The sequence below is a fragment of the Pogona vitticeps genome, chromosome 1 (genome assembly GCF_051106095.1).
Source record: "Pogona vitticeps strain Pit_001003342236 chromosome 1, PviZW2.1, whole genome shotgun sequence".
NCBI lineage: Eukaryota > Metazoa > Chordata > Lepidosauria > Squamata > Agamidae > Pogona > Pogona vitticeps.
Genome location: NC_135783.1, coordinates 162595631 through 162617220, shown reverse-complemented (window position 1 = coordinate 162617220; position 21590 = coordinate 162595631). Strand labels below are relative to the sequence as shown.

Genomic DNA, 21590 nt, shown 5'->3' with positions numbered 1-21590 from the left:
TCCACAACTGAGAGTCCATGGAGTGGACAACATACACAAGCTGAACTCTCTGAGGATGGTTCTCCAGGAAGGATTGGATCCAGGCCAAGGACTGATCACCAATCACCAATCCCAAGAGCCTCCCCAGGAGAATACCATGGTCGACAGTATCAAAGGCTTCTCAGAGGTTGAGGAGGACCAGCAAGGGCATTTTGTCTCTATCCGTGTCCCTCAAGAGGTCATCTTGCAGCGTGACCAACTTTGTCTCTGAGCCATGACACGGCCTGAACTCGGACTGGAACAGATCAAGGGCACTGGTCTCCTCCATGAGAGCCTGAAGGTGATCAGCCACCACTCTCTCCACCAGCTTGCCAATGCAGGCTGGAACAGTTAGGCTCTCCACCCGATGTTATCTTTCAACTGTTTCTGCCTTATGAATCATCTTTCTGAACTCTCTGCTAGAGTTCAAGTGACTCCATACATTACATCAAGCAAAACTATTAAGTCCATTGTAAAAATAAACCAATCTCCAGTTGCCAAGATGAAAAGCTCTCCCTATGCATAGCTGAGCCATGCTCTACTATGCATATGGGATCTCTACAGTCATGTGAAAAAGAAAGAATATACTCTTTGAATCCTATGGTTTTACATATAAGGACATAATATAAATCATCTGGTCCTTAGCAGGTCTGAAAATTAGGCAAATACAACCTCAGATGAATAACACATGACATATTACACTGTGTCATCATTTATTTACAAAAAAAAGGTATGGTGGGCAAGTATATGCATCTTCACATGCTTCTGTTCCTGTAAGTACCGTAAAGACGCACCTCTCCATAAGAAGCACCAAATTTTTAGGAGTAGAAAACAGGAAAAAAATAATCTGTTTTCTTCGCTCCATAAGACGCACACTTTCCACCTCCCTGTTTTGTAGAAAAAATTGCGTCTTATAGTGCGAAAAATACGGTATATAAAATATCACAGGAGTACACCTCCTCACATTTCATAAAAATTTTAGTATATCTTCTCATGTGACAACACTGAAGAAATGACAGTTGGCTACAATGTAAAGCAGTGAGTATACAGCTTATATAACAGGGTAAATGTGCTGTCCCCTCAAAATAATGCAACACACAGCCATTAATGTCTAAACTGCTGGCAACAAAAGTGAGTACACCCCTAAGTGAGGCAACTGAGGTGGTGGGGGCGGGGAGAGCGGCCGGGCGAGCAGCTGAAGCGCCCTGGCCAGGAGCCTCTCCTTCCAGCACCTGGAGAGGTGGATCGCGGTGGTGGGGTGGATGGGCTAGGCTCAGCCTCCCTGCGCAGCCGCTCCACACCCCATCCCCGCAGGAGTCCATCAGGCGGCGGCAGCGCTCACCCGGCCGTGCGGCTTCCTTTGGCGCCACTTCCGTGCTGGCTGGGCGTGGTGGAGCCTCTTGCAACGCTTTGATGGTGAGGCCGGTGGAGAAGGGAAGCCACCCCTGTAGGGCCAAGGACTGAGCGTGGCCCCGCCAGGAAGGAGGCGGCAGTGGCGCAGGAGGACCATTCCTCCAGCAGCCGGGATCAGGGCCCCCTCCACCCCCACGCCGAGGCCGAGGACTGGGACTCAGCAGCAGTAGATGCTGGGAGGGTGCCGAGGTCCGACGTGGTCGCTGGACCTTGGTGCCAGAGCAGGAGGTGGCACTGGGAGCCTCCGGTAGGTGAGCCACCTGCTGCTCAGGAGCTGCATGCCAGTGGAGAAGGGGAGCTGCCCCCGCGGGGCCAAGAACTGAGCGCAGCCACGCCAAGAAGGAGGTGGAGGCAGAAGGACCCTTCCTCCAGGAGCCAGGATCGGGGCCCCTCTACCCCCCACACCGAGGACTGGGATTTCACCATCAGGTACGGTAACACCCGTGCCCCCCTGCATCTCTTTCCCTAATTGTTGGGGTGAAAGATCTACAAAGAAGCAGCCTCTTTACCACCAACAGTTTGAATTTCCTGCCTTTTTCCCCTGCCTTTTTTGGTTGTTACTCGAAGCTCCGGCCGCAAGTCGAAGCAAAATTTTGCGGCTGGAGCTGGGCGCAGAGGTGGTTATTTCTCCATCTCTTTCCCAACTCTATACAGCGGTGCCTTGACTCACGAACGTTCCGACTTACAACCATTTCGAGTTACGACCAGCTCCGGCCGCAAAATTTTGCTTCGACTTCCCTGGCCAGAGCTGGTCATAACTCAAAATCGTCGTAAGTAGGGATGTACATAAGTCGAGGCACCACTGTACAGAGATTCATCCACCTGTAGGGATGGCGTGACAAGTGAATAATCTGAATGGCAGTTTGTTGCTGATTAGCAAGAACTGAGTAGGGAGGTTCAGCAGGAAGTACTGCCCAAGTCCGTAGCTACATCCACTATCATCCACACCTTATGCTGCATTCTATATCAGTTCCATCATATGCCAAGCCAAAACAAACAAACATTTAAACATATTATATTAAGACATAAGATAATCTTTACTAACCACAGAAGTTTAAAAGTAGACTATTACCCATCCTTAATTTTGGTTATAATTTTTATATTTGCAAAAAAAAAAAAAGCAAAATAATGAATAATATAGCGCATAAATACCTGCATAAAACCAAGAGCTTAAAAAAATCAAGTAGAGAAACCCTTTGTGTTAAGGCTGTAAAAGTTCAAGGAACAATTATAAGGCCATGGGACCATCTTACTGTTAGGCTGAGGGAGGCAGGGAGCAGCAGCTGTTCCCACTGAAACCATGCCTTCACCACCATTTTTGTCTTCCTGAGCCACTACCACGGAACTTGTCTAATTGCCTTCTTCCCTACTTCCCCTCTCCAAACACATGACAGTGTATCCAGACATAGCACAGCATTGTTAGGAAAGATCTTTGACTCTCAATAGCAAATGAGATCACTGAAAACAATCTGCACAATAAATTTAACTTTTAAAAAACTGCTGTTGTGTTCTGATTTCTTCTGGTTTTGATTTCAAGCCCCTTTCCCCTCTCCCCCCCTTTTTTTTACAACAGATGACAACGCTGGCCGCCTTACACTGGTTACCTATCTGCTTCTGCATCAATTTCAAGGTGGTAACTATTACATATAAAGCCCTAAACGGTTTAGGCCCTTGATACCTGGCAAAGCGCCTTCTTCTGCCTAGTTCTACCCATATCACCCATTCCAGTCAGGGCGGGTGGCTGAGAGGCCTAATGCCAAGAGAAGTCCGGAGGGAAAAAACTAAAAATCAGGCCTTCTCGGCAGTGGCCCCTCCCCTCTGAAACAACTTACCTGCAGAGATCCGCCTGGCTCCCTCGCTGAGGACATTCAATACCAATCTGAAGACATGGCTATTCAGGCAGGCCTTCCCTACAGCCATCACCTAGCCTATTTCTTTCCTTTTTTCCTGTCTTTCTTTTCCCATATTGGACTCTGTGATTAATTCAGATTTTACCTTTAGTTTATTTTTATGCTTTATGTTAACTGCCCAAAGTAGACACGTTCTAGATGGGTGGTATATAAGATAGATAGATAAATAAATAAATAAATAAATAAATAAATGAATGAATGAATGAATGAATGAATGAATGAATAAATAAATAAATAAATAAATAAATAAATAAATAAATAAATACTTTGAAGATGACAACTGTACTGCAGGAACACCACTTCCTGTCACAATATTATATGAAAATAGTCATACACCATTTCACATGATGAATCCACATGTGTCTATTTTGCAACATTATTTTGGCATGTGATCCAGGGTGGAGCTCGCTAAATATGAGTTTATTTTCCTTTATAACTTCTACAGATGGTGCAATCTAAAGAAAAAATTTCCAGAGTTCTGCCTCAGAACTGACGTTCTGTCTCAGGAACATGCTACAGGAATCAGCAAGATGTATCTGAACACACGAAGAATGCTCCACATCCCTGAGTGACTAAAACAATTTCTACAAGGCATATTTAGAATCAGGAAGGTGAGACTTTTAAGTCAAACAAATTGACCAGAAGTTAATTAGTTGACAGGATTCTGCTGGGGTTGTGATAAGGCCTCAAACTGCTATGCTCTGGCTCTTTTCATAGGAGTTAAAGACATCCCACATCTATTTGAACAACAGCTTGTTTGTAGGACTTCTCTTACAGGAAAAACCGCTATATTTAATAAACAGGCCCAGTAGATGAATGTAAACTTCCCAGCAGGCTCAAGCCGTGTCTCTAAGTTTAGAAGTTAAATGCTGCTTTTAAACATTTTGTCATGCTCACAAGATCAATTAAAGATTCAGGTTTGTCCATCTTTTCAAAACAGGCTTGACACTGAAATAGGGATCACAACCCATAATACAGATTGTGAATAAGGAACCGAGTAATACTTTGCATTAAATTACCCAAATGATGGAAACATATCTAAGCAGAGGGTTTTTCTGGCAAGAAGAAACATCTACTTTACCACTCAAACCACTTTTAAAAAATGATTTAATTTTCAAAAATACGTACATGAGGTGGGCTAACACATGTTAAAACAATAAATACAGTGACATTAATGGGGGAGGGGAAGAGAGGATCTTTGAAGAAGCAGCAATAATAAAATCCAATTTAAAAAACTGTGAGCCGCCCAGAGACCTTCACTGAATAAATAAATAAATAAAATGTTAGAGAATCAAAAAGTCTTCTTTCCTCTGTTGCCTTACAGAAGTGAGGGAACAACCCTTGAGGAACTGGAATCTAAGGACCGCTAGAGGTGAAAAAGCTCTGCTCTATTGTCCACCATGCCTCAAAACCTGTGGGCATTTTGAATAAACCTGCCAAAAAAAAATTCACAGCAGGTGATTAAACTCATATGGGACCTGGCAGTCCTTCAGGAACTCTTGGTACAGAGCAGTTGCCGTTTAAAACCAGCATTTTGAGCTGTATCAGGAAGCAAACGGGCAGTCAATGAAGCTCTTTAAGCACGGTCTGCCAGGGTTATTGCTTCAGGGAAAGCACCTGCTCCATTTTGCCAGTGCTCTTGCCCAGGCGCCACTTAGTACCCATGCTTTCTAGACTTAGTAAAACCACTGGCTCTTACATGTGTATCACCTGATGTTGATGGAGAATTAGGTAATCTGTGAGGGAAAAAGAGCAAAGTGAAAGGAGAGAGAGAAATCCTAGCATAGGTGCTTATCCTGTTCCATCTCATCCCAGGACACACAGAAATCACATTCCTATACAGTACAGTATATATATATTTATTAGCCTAGAAAACTCTCATGCTCTATATTCAAAACACATTGCCACTATGAAAGGTAACACTGAAAAGGGCGTTTTGAAACGATAGGGCTGCTCTATTTTGTTAACCACCATGAGTGCAACAGACTGGAGAAAAAGTACAGTACAGTATTTTGTAATCCCTTTTAGCTTCTCTGCGTTGGGAGCGCCTACAAAACTGATGAGGAGCAGGGAGGAGGAGGAGGTCGCACGACAGGCTCTCTTCTTTCTGCTCTCTGCCCGATCTCACGGATCCCCTCTCGACGGAAAGAAATATTAATCACCTCCCTCTGCTCAAGCCGAAGGAGATCTTAGCCACGGCGACCAAACTGTTGCAAAAACTGCGCGTTCGCCCCCCCCCCACCGAAAGATGCAGCTGCATAACGTCACCGCCACACTCCTCAGCGCCCCGCGCAAAAGAGAGAGAAAAGGCTCGCGCGCGCTCGCGCTGACACATGCAAAGCCCCCGGGCTCGGGCCAGCGGGATCGTGACTTGGACGGCAGAAAAACAAAGCAAACCGGGACACTCGGCAAGACTTTCTCACGCCTCAACCACACGGCCCATTCCCGGCGCCGGCGCGCCCCCCCCCCCGTCCCTATAGGCAGAGGTTACGACCCTCTCAGAATTGGGGACGAATCAGATGGAGGAAAGCTGTCCCTTCGCCCTAAGCGGAGCGGAGCTCACTTCGGCCGATGGGAGAAAGGAGGGGGTGTTTAGCTAAAGAGAGGCGGGGATAGCCTTTGGCTGGCTTTCAGGGAAGACTCTGCACCTGCTCAGAGGTCCCCCTCCGCAACAGGCGAGTTCCACGGCCAGTGGCAGGAACAAGGTTGCAGCGCATCCCGGGCGGTCTTCCAACGCGGGCACGCTCGAAACGAGGAAACGCTTCCAAAAAAGTTACTACCTTGCACGAAGCGCCGGGCCGGGGGCGCCGCCAGCTCGGCTCGGCTCAGCCAGTCCCGCCGCCGCCTCCGCCTCCGCTCCGGCAACCGAGGGGGCTTCTTTCCCCCGGGCGCCTCATTTCACCTCGCCCGCCGTCTGTGCCGGGGCCATCCCTCGGCCAGGACCACGAGGACGCTGTCAAGAGAAGGCACCCAGGAGACGACGCCCGGCGACACCGTCCTCCCTCCTTAACGCGCGCACACCACGGGAGCGCGCATACCACCACCACCACCACCAGCCCCCGCCTCGTCCTGCCTTCTGTTTCCCTGCCTCTCGCCCGCAAGGACGCAGCGCGGGGACCCGGGCACCTCATCACATGGCGGCGCGGGTGCTGGTGCAGCGCGGCTGGCTGGGTGGCTCCTCCTTTCCTGGCTGTGATAGGGGTTCCCCGTTCCTACGGAGGGAGGGAAAGGAGGGGCGAGGGGGGCTCCGAAGCGGGCGCCGCCCTCGACCCCCTCCCTCATCGCGGCCGAGGCCTTTCCCTCTCGCCCTCCCACAGCCCTGCTTTGGAGCGGATGACCAGCAATGCCATAAGCGCCCGCCGGCTTCGTCGCCGGGCACGCGAACCGTGTCTAGGAGGGGACACGTTCACACGCTCGGCGGCACGCACCAGCCGACGGCCGCGGTCGCACATGTAGGGAAGCAGGCGACACAAGCCCCGGAAGGATGCGATTGGAAAGGCAGACTCCCTGACTCAAAATGCACCCAGGAAGGGCTGGGAGGGGGGATCCGAACCTGTGTTATGAGACGTTTCTGCTACAGTATTCCGTTTACCACTTCTCCCTCTCCGCTCTCTGTGGGGAAGTGGTCACGTGCACAGTCACAGGACACGTGTAGTGGCCTCGATCACACATCCACCTGAAACTACCGTATATCGGGAGACGCAGTTCTCCACATACACATATTAAAGATACTGCCGAGATGGCTCTGAAAAAAAAAAGCACAAAGAAAGCCGTGCGGCCTTTGCACAGTACAAATGCAGGAGTAGGGAATACCTTTACTAGACCACTAAAAAAACACAAACGCTACCTTTCCTGGGTCAAGTCCACATCTTCAGGCCATGCATTGATATTTTGTGGATGGTGCTGAAAAATTATAAATGTGAGTCCCAAAAATGTATGGTAGGTGATTGTGCTAAGTCAGCTTCTTAGAGATGGATTAGATTGTGTGTCTGCATCTTGCACAAAAGTACAGTGGTGCCTCGCTTAGCGAGTGCTTCGCTATGCGATGAATTCGCATAGCGAGGGGGTCCGGGCCATCGCTGGAGCGTTCGCTCAGCGATGGCCCCTATAGCGTTTTTTCGCTTTGCGATGATCGCTAAGCAATTCGCTTAGCGATTTTCGCAGAACGAAACGGGGAGAACAGCTGATCGGCGGTTCCAAAATGGCCGCCGGAAGGTCCGCGCCGCATTTTCGCGCCCTGCCCTCGCTTACGAAGGGTGCGAAAATGGCGGCGCTATGGAAAAACATCGCTTAACGGTGAGTTTTAAAGCCATATGGCTTTTTTATTCTATGGCTTTTTTATTCCCGTTTAGCGATGTTTTCGCATAGCGAAGGTTAATCCGGAACGGATTAACCTCGCTATGCGAGGCACCACTGTACAGTAATCCCTATGCATTGCAGCACACTAACTGGGATACTACAAAACATGAATAGGAAAACTAGACTTTGCACAATCTACAGGGGGAATAGTCACATGGACAATATAGCATTCATCTGTCTGCATTTTTATTTTTTTAAAGTTCTACCTTATATTTTTCTACAGGTCAGTCTTCACTAGCTCCATCTTACCTTTTCAAGACTTGACAAATGGCATATGCAATCTTTACTTACAATAATCAGCAATCACCAGCTTCGAAAACCATCACCAAAGGGAAAGAACAATAGCTTTCCAAACCTTTGATCTCAGAGTCATTGTCCTTGCTTCATATTTGCAGATTTTTATGTTGTTTAAGTCAATTTATATTTTAATAAATTTCACAGCAACTATGAAAAGCAGCTTGAACATTAACAAGACCAAAATCATGACTACAGAAGAACTACAGAACTTTTAACATTCAAAAGAAAGAAATTGAAATAGAGATTTTATATACCAGTCCTAATGGAAATCAGAAAAAGACTGAGACTTGGAAGGGCAACAATTAAAGAATTAGAAAAGATCACCAAGTGTAAGGATGTGTCACTGGAGACCAATATCAAGGTCATCCACACTGACGTATTTCCAGTTATCACGTATGGGTGTGAAAGCTGGACAGTAAAGAAAACTGATAGGAAAAATTGATTTCTTCAAAATATGGTGGTGGAGGAGAGCTTTGATGATACCCCGGGACCTGCCAGAAGGATGAACAAGAGAGTCCTAGGTCAAATCAAGCCTAAACTATTTCTGGAAGAAAAAATGTTGCAACTAAGGCTGTCATACTTTGGGCACATTGTGAGAAGACAGGATTCTCTGGAAAAGACAATAGTGCTGGGAAAAGTTGAAAGCAGCAGGAAAAAAGGAAAATCAAATAAGAGATAGATTGACTCCCTAAAGCAGCTGTCCCCAACCTTTTCAGGACTGCGGACCGGCTGAGCCTCTGAGGAAGATGGGGTGTGCTCGCTCTTGGGCACATGTACACATGCTCTCGGGCACATGTGGGAAGTAGTGGGGGGCGTGCATGCACCAACACTAACCTGAGCACTCCCCCACTTCTTCACGCATGCGCAGGAGTGCCTGCATGCCCTCATGCTTGGGCACATGTGTGAATTGGTGGGGGAGCTCTCACACCGGCACCGGCACACGCGTTCATGCGCAAAGCAGCTGTGGGTTGGGGAGTGCGGGCGGGAGGTCTGTCTCCGAGGCCCGGTCCAGCTTTTAGGACAGAGGTTGATGACCTCTGTCCTAAAAGACACTTGAGTTTGTACGAGCTGAGCAGGGCTGTGGAGGACAGGACTCTTTGGAAATCATTCATTTGTAGGGTTACCATAAATTGGGAGTGACCTGACGACATCTAACAATAACATGAAACGTGGCAATCTTGTTAAAAGAATTATTTGAAGCTGTGAGGCTTTGTGTACACAATAGTGCCATTTCCCATTTGCATTCTGAAAACTCAGGTAGAGGAACAGCTGTAAACCATCCATTATGTGGTGTCACTGCATGACAGTGGAAACAAACTTGGAAACAAATTTTAGTACTGTGCACCTATTACACCTCCACCACAAAGCCAGGTTTGCCACAGAATTTATACTATGTTCAACGGAGAAAGCCACAGCCAATCCCAGCTATCTTGGAGAGGCACCAGCACAGGGCAGTTTTCCAAAAGAGTCAAACTGAAGCATGTTGACACACAATGACACATGCATTTTCAAATACCCATATGTCACCTTCACATTTTAACTGTACTGTTTTTTTTTTTTAAAAAAACTATTAACTGTACACTTTTAAACAGTCATAAAAGGAACTCTTAGAAATGGGAGAAAGAGGTTGAGGCAGTCACAGGTGGAAACTGCCATCACACTGCCTAATTACATTTTGTTGAAATTGCTTATAATGGAAGGAGGCAAACCCCAGCGAATCAAGGCAGCCAGCTTCACATATGGCATAATATGATGTGTCCCCTTTGTCCTTCTCAAATAGTCTGGAGTATAAGACTGGATACTGCTAGTTTGACGGGTGTTTACATTAATATGTGGTGTTTACATCAACAGCAAAGATTCTTGCGACAACTTAAAGACTAACAGGTTTTACTGTATTTGGCACGAGCTTTCCTGGATTGCAGCACACTGGCAGTCCACAAGCGCTTATCCCCAATAAAGCATGTTCGTTGTTAAGGTGTCACAAGGCTCTGTTGTTCCTGCAACACACTGACACCACTACCAGCTTAGAAAATCCTTGCATATTTCAGTCAGTCCAACTACATTCAGTGGGACTTACTCAAAGTGCGCATAGGCTTACAGCTTTAGTTGCAAACCGAACCCTGGGTGTGGAGGTGGGAAACCCATGTAGAACAGAGCAAGCTTTTCTTCTTTCTCAGTCCTAATTATACCTCTCACAGCTATCCAGTGGAAAGTACGCTGGGCTTAGAGGTGTATGCTCACCACTTAGCAGCTACAGCTTTACCTGAGCTCCAGGTTAGAATGTGCCCTTGAAGGTCAAATACCATAAATACAAGTGTTCATCAGTCACTTTCAGAAAGGAGTTTTTAAAGAGGGTAGCACAGGGCAATTACCCTGGACTTCACATACAAGGAGGAGAATTGGCTGCAAGTGGCTGCATCAACATTGGAACTGCTGGGTTGTTGCTAGCAGTTTTATTTGAGAATCCCACTAACGAGGATCTAGTAGGGGAAGAATCACGAAACAGACTTTGTTGGTGCCAGTTGTTGCTTTGTCAATGACAACATGGGCAAAATGATCACAGAAACGGGCAGTGCTCATAACTAGCAAACTATTTTCAGACCAACCACAGTCAAACATAATCAGATTTGACTCCTGTGCTCTCCCCCGTGACCCCCAAGAGAGCAGTGGGGGCAGGGGACTGTCATCTGCTCTTGTTCATCACCTGCCACCACTGTTCCCCTCCTTCTCCCCATCTTCGTCCTGGGTGATTAGGAGTGTGTGTATGGGATTTCCTCCTCCTCCTGTGCAAAGGGAAATACTTTCCAGGCCAAACAGCAGGTAAGGATGGCAGAAAGCTGACTGCGCGCTGGATGCCATCCTGTGTGCACTTATGTATGAGGTAGACCACTCTGCTTGAAATAGTTCCTTTTTTTGGACCATAAGCCCCAGAATTCCATGGGGGGGGGAAGGCTAGCAGCATGAACTACAAATTCTAGAATCCCCCACCCCACCTGGCCTGTATATTGCTGGCCAGAATCATGTTTACACTTGTGTAAGGAAAATTGGTGGCAATTTACTGCTCATAAATGAGTCTTGGTTGCATTCTGGGCAACAGAATTCTGGCCAGTATGTCACTTACTTAACTTCAACTTAACAGGTGACGGAAGACAGCCTCCGTCAGCCAAACCCTCAACACTGCTTCAGTTTGACGCCTTTTTAAAGAAAACTACCCTGTGCTGGTGCCTCTCCCAGGGCCTACCTATGTGTTCAGTAACAGCTAGATTTCATAGGAGAATGGCCCTTTTAAAATCTTCCAACCCATGCCTTTTACAATTTCTCTTGTGCCTTGAGAAGGGAGTCCATTTCACCCCGATGAAACCCTTCATGCCTCCCACCACAGGAACCGTTACAAACTGTAGGCAAGAAAATCTGGGTCTTCTTATTTGTAAATTTGAAGTAGTTAAGGGTTAAGGAATGCTTTTCTTTCATTTTGAATTTCAGACTATTTCGCTTTGAAAATGGGAACTGACCTTGACACTCCTAAAGCAAAACAGGAACTGGGAATTTAAAAAATATTTTAAGCTCATCTCCCAAATGGGTAGTGTTCTTTCCTTTTTTGTTCTCATGATCATACGATAACTGACTGTAGCAAATAATCCATTGCCTAGAGCCACTCCTCATACTGATTATGAATTTCCTGTTTTGTATGTGGCTAGACAAATTCCCTGTTGAATGGACAGTTATTACTAAATAACCCCATAATATGACTTAAAGCTGAAAAGCCCTCAGTTTTCTCATCAGAATCAATAACCAAGGAAAACACTCAGGATCTTACTGGAAATAAGTGAATATCAGTTATTGAAATACCATGATACATGGAATTCATCTGTAAGGGACCACTCAGGAAACACTGAAAATCCACCTTGTACACATCAATAAGCTTCAGAGGCAGTGATAACAAGGGAAAACATAGATCTGAGAAACTGATGGCATAATATGAAGTGTCATTCAAAGGTTGCGGTTCTTTCGGATGATTAATGCCTATTGAAGATGTGCTGTGCTAGCAGTTGACTTCTGCTGATGATATAATAATTCCTTAGATTTTGTGAAAAAATATTGAGAAAAGAACTATCTCCCTTTTAATTGTCTTCAGCTGCCTTGCTTTTCTCACCTCAGTATCTGCTCTGTGCCACCTTTTATTTTGAGGGGATTTTTAATGCATTCTGTGTATGTTTTTCAAATTATGTGCACTGCTTGAATATATCCACCAGCTGGCAAAAGATCTATATGTGCACCTTTGAAATATACACATTTCCCCATGGACACTGCTCAAATGTATGAATTTCATGGATGTCCTGGAATGTGCACATTTCTCAATGCAAAATGTGTCCAGCCTCTTTTTCTAGGTGGTGCATTTTGGGGAAATCTGCCAGAGACACACACACAGTTGTAAAGAAGGGGAGAGAGGCCCCTGATGGTGGGCCATCCTGTATCTCCCCAAGCAGATAGAGTTGCACACCAACAGCTCCCCAGTAGATGTGGGGCGGGGGGGGCACAGTGGTGTTTGATTTCCTGGAGAAACCAGACGATCAGGGAGATTACATAGTTAAACATAGTTAAACAAGAGGGAGTATTGGATGAGTCAGAGAAGGAGGTGGGGTGAGAGAAAACAGGAGGAAGAAAAAATTCATGGCGGATGGAAAGCATGGAAGTGGGATGGAAACAATAGGGGGGAACAGAATCAAAGACAGGAAGAAAACAGGTCATTCCCTTGGAGGGAAGAGTGACGGAATAGGAAGAAATCCGAGAAGGTGCAATTGAGGATCCTGGGAAGGAGATACACCATTTAGATCCAAAACTCCCAGAAGACCCCAAACCCCCCAGATGAATGGGAATAATTTGCAAAGAAAACCCATGAACTGGGGCACTTCTGCAGTTAACGGTCCCAAAAGAATAAGCAGAGAAACACATTAATATTCAGAAACGTTTGTCTCAAGAACAGCTCCAAGGACAGTCCTGCCCATTAGACCAACTCTGGCAAGAAGAATGGCCACAAGGAGCAAAAATTTGATTCTTCATTACCCAGGAGAGAGCAGGGAGAGCGAATATGCAAAATCAACCCCAAGATGGTCATATAAACCAGAGGTCCCCAACACCCGGTCCACAGCCCAGTGTTGGTCCGTGGCCTGAGCTGGACCGGGCCGCAGAGACCGAACTCCCGCCCCCGCACACACTCACCCTCCCCATAGTTGATTTGTGCATGCGCATGCTCTCCAACGTGCCCATGCGAGCGCCGTGCCGCCGTTTGTGCATGTGCACGAGCAGAAGCGTACCCAGACAAGTGCCTGATATAAACCATCTCTGTTGAAAAACTCAACAACCACCAACATTTAGAGGGGCAATAGAAATAGACTTAGTGTTGCTGAAGGTTCTGTTCTGGACCACTTAGCAGTGAAGAGAATAGTTACAGGTCTTGCTGGTGTTGAAGTTGTTAAGAAACCTGATTCAAATTTAATAAAACTTTTTTTTACCAATTACTTTGTCATCATTTATGGAACTAAGGATGGAAGAAGGGAACCCAGTCAATTTGATTGGGGTTGGAGAGGCTTACACCAGTTAAAAGGATTCTGAGCCCAAGAATGTGAGTTTGAACAGTCTGAGTTAGGAAAGGGCAACTGAATTATAAAGAGTTCCACTCCAAAGCCCATCCTGGTTACCACCCCTGACCTTTCTTTGACTGCACATGTGTCTGGGTGTGGGTCCCATGCATGCGTACCCACACCCAGTGATTAAATAAAAGTTTGATACAACTGCAGTAACCTATAGAACAAGAAATAGAGCAACAGTCACTTCATGCCCACAGCTATCAAAATGCTGAATGCGGGGTTTTTTTTCTGTTTGTTTTGTTCTGTTCTATAACTATAATGCTTTTAAAAGAAGTAGCTGTATCTTGTCCATGTTTTTGAATATATGCAAGTGATTCAGGGAAGGGAGTTGTTCTGGGTGAAAGGCTATTCGTACTTTGTCTTCCTCTTACTAGTCATTCAGTCTTTCTGCTCAGAGTTGTGTTGGCCTCCTCCATCCTTGGCTGCCTGTCCATACACTGTTCTTTTCTGCTTTTGTTTTTGCCCTTTCTCTCTTGATGTGGATAAATAAGAGGAAATATACCTCTTCATCTGAATATAAAGAGGTTGTTTGGTAGCCATTTAAAGAATTGGCTCTTTTGGTAGGCCTTCCCTTCTGTCAGTTCTTGAATTCTATTTTCTTCTTTTCCTATTTTCTTGTTTTCTATCATTCCCCATCTTGAATACACTATATTATTGATTCAATTGTTTAATATTTATGATGTTTTATGATATTTATGATATTATATGATATTTATAAGCCGCCCCGAGTAGATGCTGTCTGGGGGGTGGGGTGGGGTAGAAATCTAATAAATAAATAAATAAATAAATAAATAAATAAATAAATAAATAAATAAATAACCTCGGTGTTTGGCTTACCATTTTGTACACTGAGTGGTGGCTGGGTGAGTTCTGTTCTTCTGGTTTGGGGCCAAAGTTTTGGGCCGCTCTATCAAGACAGTATTTGACCAAAATGTTAATATTGTACTGTGGTATCTGATGTTGTGTTCTTCCTGTTGTAGACATGTTTTTAAATAAGGTTCGTTCTTGACAAGTATCTTTCTGCCCTGCTGCCCAGTCCAAAGATATTATGGGATGGCAGATGCTGGATCATTCCACAGATGAAATTTGGAGGAGAATTTGGTAATTGTTCCAAAGACCTAGACCATGTGTGTCCAACCTTTCACCTTCCCTGAGCCACATTAGAAGATAAAAACTTGGTTTGGGGCGCACATAAATTTGGTTTGGGCCGCATGGGGGGGCAGCCCTAGCTGTCCTCTGCAGCCCCGCTCCAAGCGCACTTACTGACAGCTGTGATCTCAGACATCAGAGGCTGCCAGCTTCAACTCCAGTAGCTTTATGGGGCCGGGAGGGGGTCCACCTATTGACGGGTAAGGTGCAATGCAGTCACGCAGCCCCCCTCTCCCCTCCCGCTCCCTCCTTCCTTCCCTCTCTTCCCCCTACTGTTGTGACGTGCCCAGGCCGCATGCGCCGGCAGTGTAACTTGAAAATTTGGAATTTCTTTAAAAATAAAAAATTGCACTGGGCCACATTATGAGCTGACCTGGGCCGCATGTGGCCCATGGGCCGCAGGTTGGACAAGCCTGACCTAGACAGTGTTCAGGCTGCACTAATGAATCTCTTCAGTTATCCCTAATCCAAAAGTGAAGACAGTCAACAATGCTTAAGTAGAGGTAATTGATCCAGTCGGCACTACTCATTTAGATATTTTTCTAATGTTAAACTTTTCTGCTAAACTCTTCCTCCCACCCTTCCTTTTAAAAAAAAACTTTCAGATTACCGTACAGTGGTGCCTTGCTTGACAACGATAATCTGTTCCAGCAAAATTGCTGTACAACGAAATCGTTGTGAAGTGAAATAAAAAATCCCATTGAAATACATTGAAAACTGGTTCAATGCATTCCAATGGGCGAAATACCTGCTCGTCCAGCAAAGATCCTCCATAGGGCGGCCATTTTCCAGGGCCTGTTAAGCGAGGAATCCGTCCTAAAAACAGCGGGGAGCCATTTTGCATAGTGGGCGGCCATTTTGAGAGCCGCTGATCAGCTGTTTGAAAATCATTGTTTAGCGAAGAATCGGTTCCTGAAGCAGGGAACCGATCATCGTTAAGTGAAAAAAAATCATTTAAAGATCATTTTGCGATCGCAAAAACATCATTGTTAAGCGATTTCGTTGTGGAGTGGGGTAATCATTAAGCGGGGCACCACTTTATATAGTTCAGATTATATATACAATTGTGGCCAGGTATATATTGGGACCACAAAATGCAGCATCCAGACCAGAATCATGGGGCATAAAAGACACTGCAGACTAAAACAACTGGAAAAAATCGGCAGTAGCTGAACACACCCTGAAACAAGCTGCACATGAAATCCTGTTTCAAAAGACAGAAGTACTGGACAACACCAGCAATCATTAGGTTAGACTACACAGGGAAGCCACTGAAATCCACAAACACTAAAAATCAACAAAGCCTGACTCCCAGCACTGAAAAATACAGCCTGCAAAAAAAATCAATGAACTCTACCCAGCCACAAGGACTGGTAATCACTGCACACAAAAGACTAGCCAATGACACCCATCAATAACAGTGACAGATCGTCTCCCCGCCTTTATTACAACAAAACACCCATTAAAAAAAAACCCTGATCACAGGAAACCCAGTCTCCTGAAAAGAACAAAAATCATGACCTCATAGCTACAAATACTCAGCACACCAGAACACAGACAGAATTCTAGCTCCTGTTCTCCGAAGATGCCAGCCAGAGACTGGCGAAACTTTAGGAAGAAAAACCTCCAGAACACAGCTAAGCAGCCCAAAAAACCCACAACAACCATTATCTAGAAACTCTGTCAAAAGGGGAACAAACTATAAAATATTTTATACAAGCCTACATTTATTGAAAGCTTTAGCCAGGCAATGTACAATAAGGGAATGGAGTTATTTAGACTTGCTTTCATGCCAAAGCCTCCACGCCCAAGTGGGAGAGGCTAAAGGGGGACAGGAAGGGTCAAAGAGGGTAATTTACATTTTATGTAAAGATTTGTAAAGGTTGCTATGATAGATTGTTGTTAACTTTCAAAAGATTGGTTTTTCTAAATTAAAACAAGCCCCCAGGTTTAAAAAAACTGTGGGATGGGAACCTCCTGAGCTAGTATGGCTCAGAAAATTGAAGGATTTGGCTGCAGAGCCAGAGGCCAGATGCTAGTTTTCCCACTGCCTCTCCCAGGAGAAGAGCCAGGGGAGATCATTCTGAGCATTTGTAGTGCATGAGGGGGGGAAGGGTTAGGGTATGAGCCCTGTTACCTGTGCAAGCTGTACATTTCCAAATCACCAACAGAAGCAGGGACTGATAAACCATTTTTCTGCAATTGATACCTAGAAAGTCCTGGGAAGGATGGGCATAAATTGAAACTGAGTTGACAATGTGTAATGAGTACTTATTATAAGGGTGCAAGGATTCTGGGAAGCCTTAAAACATCTAGAAATCACTCTGTCAAAGAGCACAAGGGGACCTTCTGGGCAAAAATTGTTTTCTTAAATCAAAACTCAGGGGAGTGTACTGGGGGGAAGGTATTGCCAAAGAAAAATGCCCCATTTGACCTCATGTGTATGTTTCACAGGCTCATGTTGCCTGCCCCGAGTCACACTCTCCACAGAATGCCACTGGTCACAGCATTTTTTTTAAAATAAATGTTGAACTGCCAAAGAGTTGCCACTCTGTTTGCCTACTCATGCACACCTCGTCACACCAAGATCACCTGGAGATTAATTCAGCAATCTAATCAGTGTCAAAGTGTAATGTTAACACAAACTGAGTGAAAGATCCAGACTCCTCCTATGCCCCTTGGGGTTGGGAGACTGTTTTATGCTGCCCTTCCCAACCAATCTGTGCAATACGGGAAGTGATGTCTGTGACTGAGGGCAACAGAGCCAATCCTACCATGCCGCCACCACCACCACCACCACCACCACCACCATCATCATCATCATCATCCCTGGGTTTTCCAAAGCAGGCATATGGGGTGTTTTACAGTCTTTGCTCCTGCATCTTTCTTTGATCCAATTACCTCCAAGCCAATAAACTGAGTGAACACAACAGCTTCAGGAATGAGGCTTAGAAAGCTATATTTTGATTTGGGGAAGTTTGCTATGATAAGGTTTCAAAACAACACTATTCTCATTGACTTTCCCACAATGTCCTTCTAAGTGAGTGCTATATTCCCACAAACTAAAGCTCAGCAAAAAGCTCTGCCTCTGACTGTAAACCTCCCAGAGCCAGCTTATCCAATCCTGCTTATTTGCACTTGGTAAACATCTCAGGACCATACATAGTATGGACAAGATCTGGTAAAGCTGCTAATTTCAGCATGTACTTTTCCACTTTTTGCAACATTCTAGTTCAACCCTTACAGTGTTGAAAAATATTCAGTCTAAAGGGAATGGCGTATTACATATCCCACCCCATCCCGAACCCCTTGCTCTTGGACTTGTCAGTCTGCCTAGAAATCCATGTCACAGTGAACACCTAAGACGAAGATTCAGATATAACCTTAATGGTGAGACATGGTTTGAATACGTGCAGTTCCTGAAATATTTAAGCAAATATTTCTACATAGATAATGGAGCTTAAGTTAGTAGACAGATGGAGAGGCCATGGGGAGCCCCCTCAGCCCTGGCTTCAGCACCCCTCGCACCCACAGTGTGGTTCCAATATGTGGATGACACCTTCACAATTTGGAGCCACAGTGAAGAAAAACTGGAAGAATTTCTGAACCATCTCAATAGCATCCACCCAAATATACAATTCACCATGGAAAAAGTAATAAAGGGCCAACTCCCGTTCTTTAATGTCATGGTCGTACGCAAAACTGACCTCCGACTGGGACACAAGGTCTACAGAAAACCCACCCACACAGACCGGTACCTACACAAAAGTTCCAACCACCACCCACAGCAAAAAAAGAGGCATAATCAAAACACTGGTAGACCGTGCAAATCGGAACTGTGAAGCTCAGTCTCTCAGTACTGAACTCAACCATCTGAACTGGGTCCTACAGGCAAATGGCTACTCCAAAAATGAAATCACAAGAGCCATCAAACCAAGAAGACAACACCAAACTGAAGAAGAAAAACAGCCACCGACAAATAAAGTATTTCTGCCATACATCAAAGAGGGCATGGACCACATGGGGAAACTTTTGAAAAAAACACAACCTACAAACAGTATTCAAGCCCACCACAAAAATACAACAAATGTTACAGTCAGCAAAGGACAGAAGGGACCTCCTCACCCCTACAGGAGTATATCGGATACCTTGCAGTTGTGGCCAGGTATACATTGGAACCACAAAACGAAGCATCCACACCAGAATCAAAGAACATGAGAGACACTGCAGACTAAAACAACCAGAAAAATCTGCAGTAGCTGAACATGCCCTGAAACAAGCTGGACATGTAATTCTATTTCAAAATACAGAAATACTGGCCAACACAAGCAATCATTACGTCAGACTACACAGGGAAGCCATTGAAATCCACAAGCACTAGCAGAACTTCAACAAAAAAGAGGAAAGTTTGAAACTCAACAAAATTTGGCTTCCAGCTCTGGAAAATACAGCGTGCAAAAGGTCAATGACCCCTACCCAGCCACAAGGACTGGGGATCACTACACACAAAAGACCAGCTAATGACACCCATCAAGCAGAGGGACAGATAATCTCTCTCCCTTATCACAACAATACACCCACAACAAGACACACTAAATCACCTATCTCCTGAACAGGGCAAAAGCCTATCTCACAGCCATAAATAGTCCACTCCCAAGCAAACTACACCAGAGCACAGAGTGCTGTCCTCTGAAGATGCCGGCCACAGAGACTGGTGCAACGTTAGGAACATGGCCAAAGAGCCCGAAAAACCCACAACAACCATTAGTAGACTGAAATCGACAAATTCTAGGATAGTCACACAGTGCACAATTAGCCTGGAGGGGGGAAAAGTAAGATTGATAGTTTCTTTGTTAAAATATAATGTGTGTCAAACCAAGAGGTAGTAGGTTCCATCAAAATTCCTTCCTTCCTGTTAAATTAAAAAGAAACTGGTTGTTCTGGGTTTTTTGGGCTCTTTGGCCGTGTTCTGAAGGTTGCTCTTCCTGACGTTTCATCAGTCTCTGTGGCCGGCATCTTCAGAGGACAGCAACCTCTACTCTCAGGTTGAAGATGCCGGCCACAGAGACTGGCGAAACGTCAGGAAGAACAACCTTCAGAACACAGCCAAAGAGCCCGAAAAACCCAGAACAACCATTAGATCCCGGCCGTGAAAGCCTTCGTGAATATAAAAAGAAACTGTTCAAAGTGTAAACTAGTTTTTCTACCACCCAAATGGATATTCTCACTTGAACAACCAGATGCTATTTTTAGATCTAATTCTCATTACCCTGACGCTCCATTGGTTCCCCTACCTTCTCATGATGTTTTCTGTACTAGCAGACAAACAAGCCAAGGTTAATAGGTACAGTGTTAATTCCTTTTTGCTACAGGTGTTGTTCAAGGTCACAGTGGTGATCTTTTGTATCTGGCTATCCTCAAAATACAGTGTCCTATTGCATATGGAACTTTTCAATTTGAAAGCAGGGAAATGTGTAAATCAGAAATTGGGATATCACAATTCACCCTCTCTTAACCCATTCTAAGTCGACAAAAAGTCTAATAAAATAAATAAGTAGTTTTTAATTGATGTTCAAAGCAAGCATGGGATTTGATTCTTTTTAAGCAACATTTTTCTGATGCCTTTTGAATACAAGCACTTGTGTGTGTTTTAAAGAAAAAAATATCTTAAAATAAAGTATAATAGAACCCAATTTTTGATTACCATATTGTGGCAGAATTTCTCACAACTCCCATGGCAGAAAAATGACAAAAGAGTTAACTTTTTTGGTAAGTATAATTGAAAGTCAAACTCGCTCCTAAAGTGAAAAAGAGTGAGGAATAAATATCTATCCTTTCCCACTCCTGAGTATCTATTTCCTAATAAGAATGAGGCAAAACAGGGAAATAGACTGATGCAACAAAGCCAGAAGCATTTGCCTTTTCTGATGCAAGTAATTATATGGTGTCTTAACATTAAGATCAATAAATTGATAGCCGTCTATGTTAGTGGGTTGGATTAGCAGGAAAGTTTAATTATTGAATAATAGGCAAAACAAGAGAAAAATAAAAAATTAAGAAGACAAAAACATGGCACCTTAAAGACTTACTGCTAAATTTTAATGTGAGGTTTCTCGGGCAAGTCCACTTCCTCAGACATAAGAGTAGGCCGCACCCTAAGGTGCCGCAACATTTTTGTCTTTTTTATTTTTCTCTTGTTTTTGCTTGATATATTAGCACAGACTAAGATGACTACCTCTTCTAAAAGTAATGACTGAATACATTTATTTTTCAAGGAATCTACTTCTTCACTTATGGTACAACACTGAGCCCTGACACAATGTGAAAGTTACTTCAAAAGAATCTGCCCTTCAAGAGCCATTTATTAATAACTGAGCACACAGAGAACCATATAGAGTACTACTACAGCAACAGAATCAAGACTGTGGCTTCTTACATCTCCTCCTGGAAAGTTTTATTATTGCCTGGAATGAGAAAAACACAATTCTTGGCAGGAATGTGGGTGAATAATTAACACACAGTCTGCATGAAACAGTTTGTCTAATGTACACATATTAGGTTTCACAGAATGAGGTAACTAAAATATAGCTTGTTCGTGTTGATTATTATGATTAATGTCATATATCTTCAATCACTAGATGACATCCTTTCCTAATCATCAGAGAGGAAGCTGAAGTTAAGCCTGGTGTACTCATTTCTTAGGATACATCTTGGCAGTTATGCTTGGACCAGAGACACAACATAATATGCTGCTCAGTGTACAGTCTCCAAACTCTTCAAAGCATTATGAGAGGGA

General features: G+C 44.6%; 1 protein-coding gene across 2 annotated transcripts in view; it reads right to left on the bottom strand.

Moving 5' to 3' along the window:
• PAQR8 (progestin and adipoQ receptor family member 8) overlaps positions 1 to 21590 on the bottom strand; it is a 34838-nt gene that overhangs the window by 12678 nt on the left and 570 nt on the right. Inside the window, exon 1 of one of the 2 annotated variants that reach the window (XM_020790617.3) lies at positions 6122 to 6574. The exons of the other annotated variant lie outside the window; for it this stretch is intronic. The gene's annotated coding sequence lies outside the window, so the exon portion shown is untranslated. Of the gene's footprint in view, positions 1 to 6121; positions 6575 to 21590 lie in introns of those variants that run through there. 2 annotated transcript variants of the gene reach the window in all.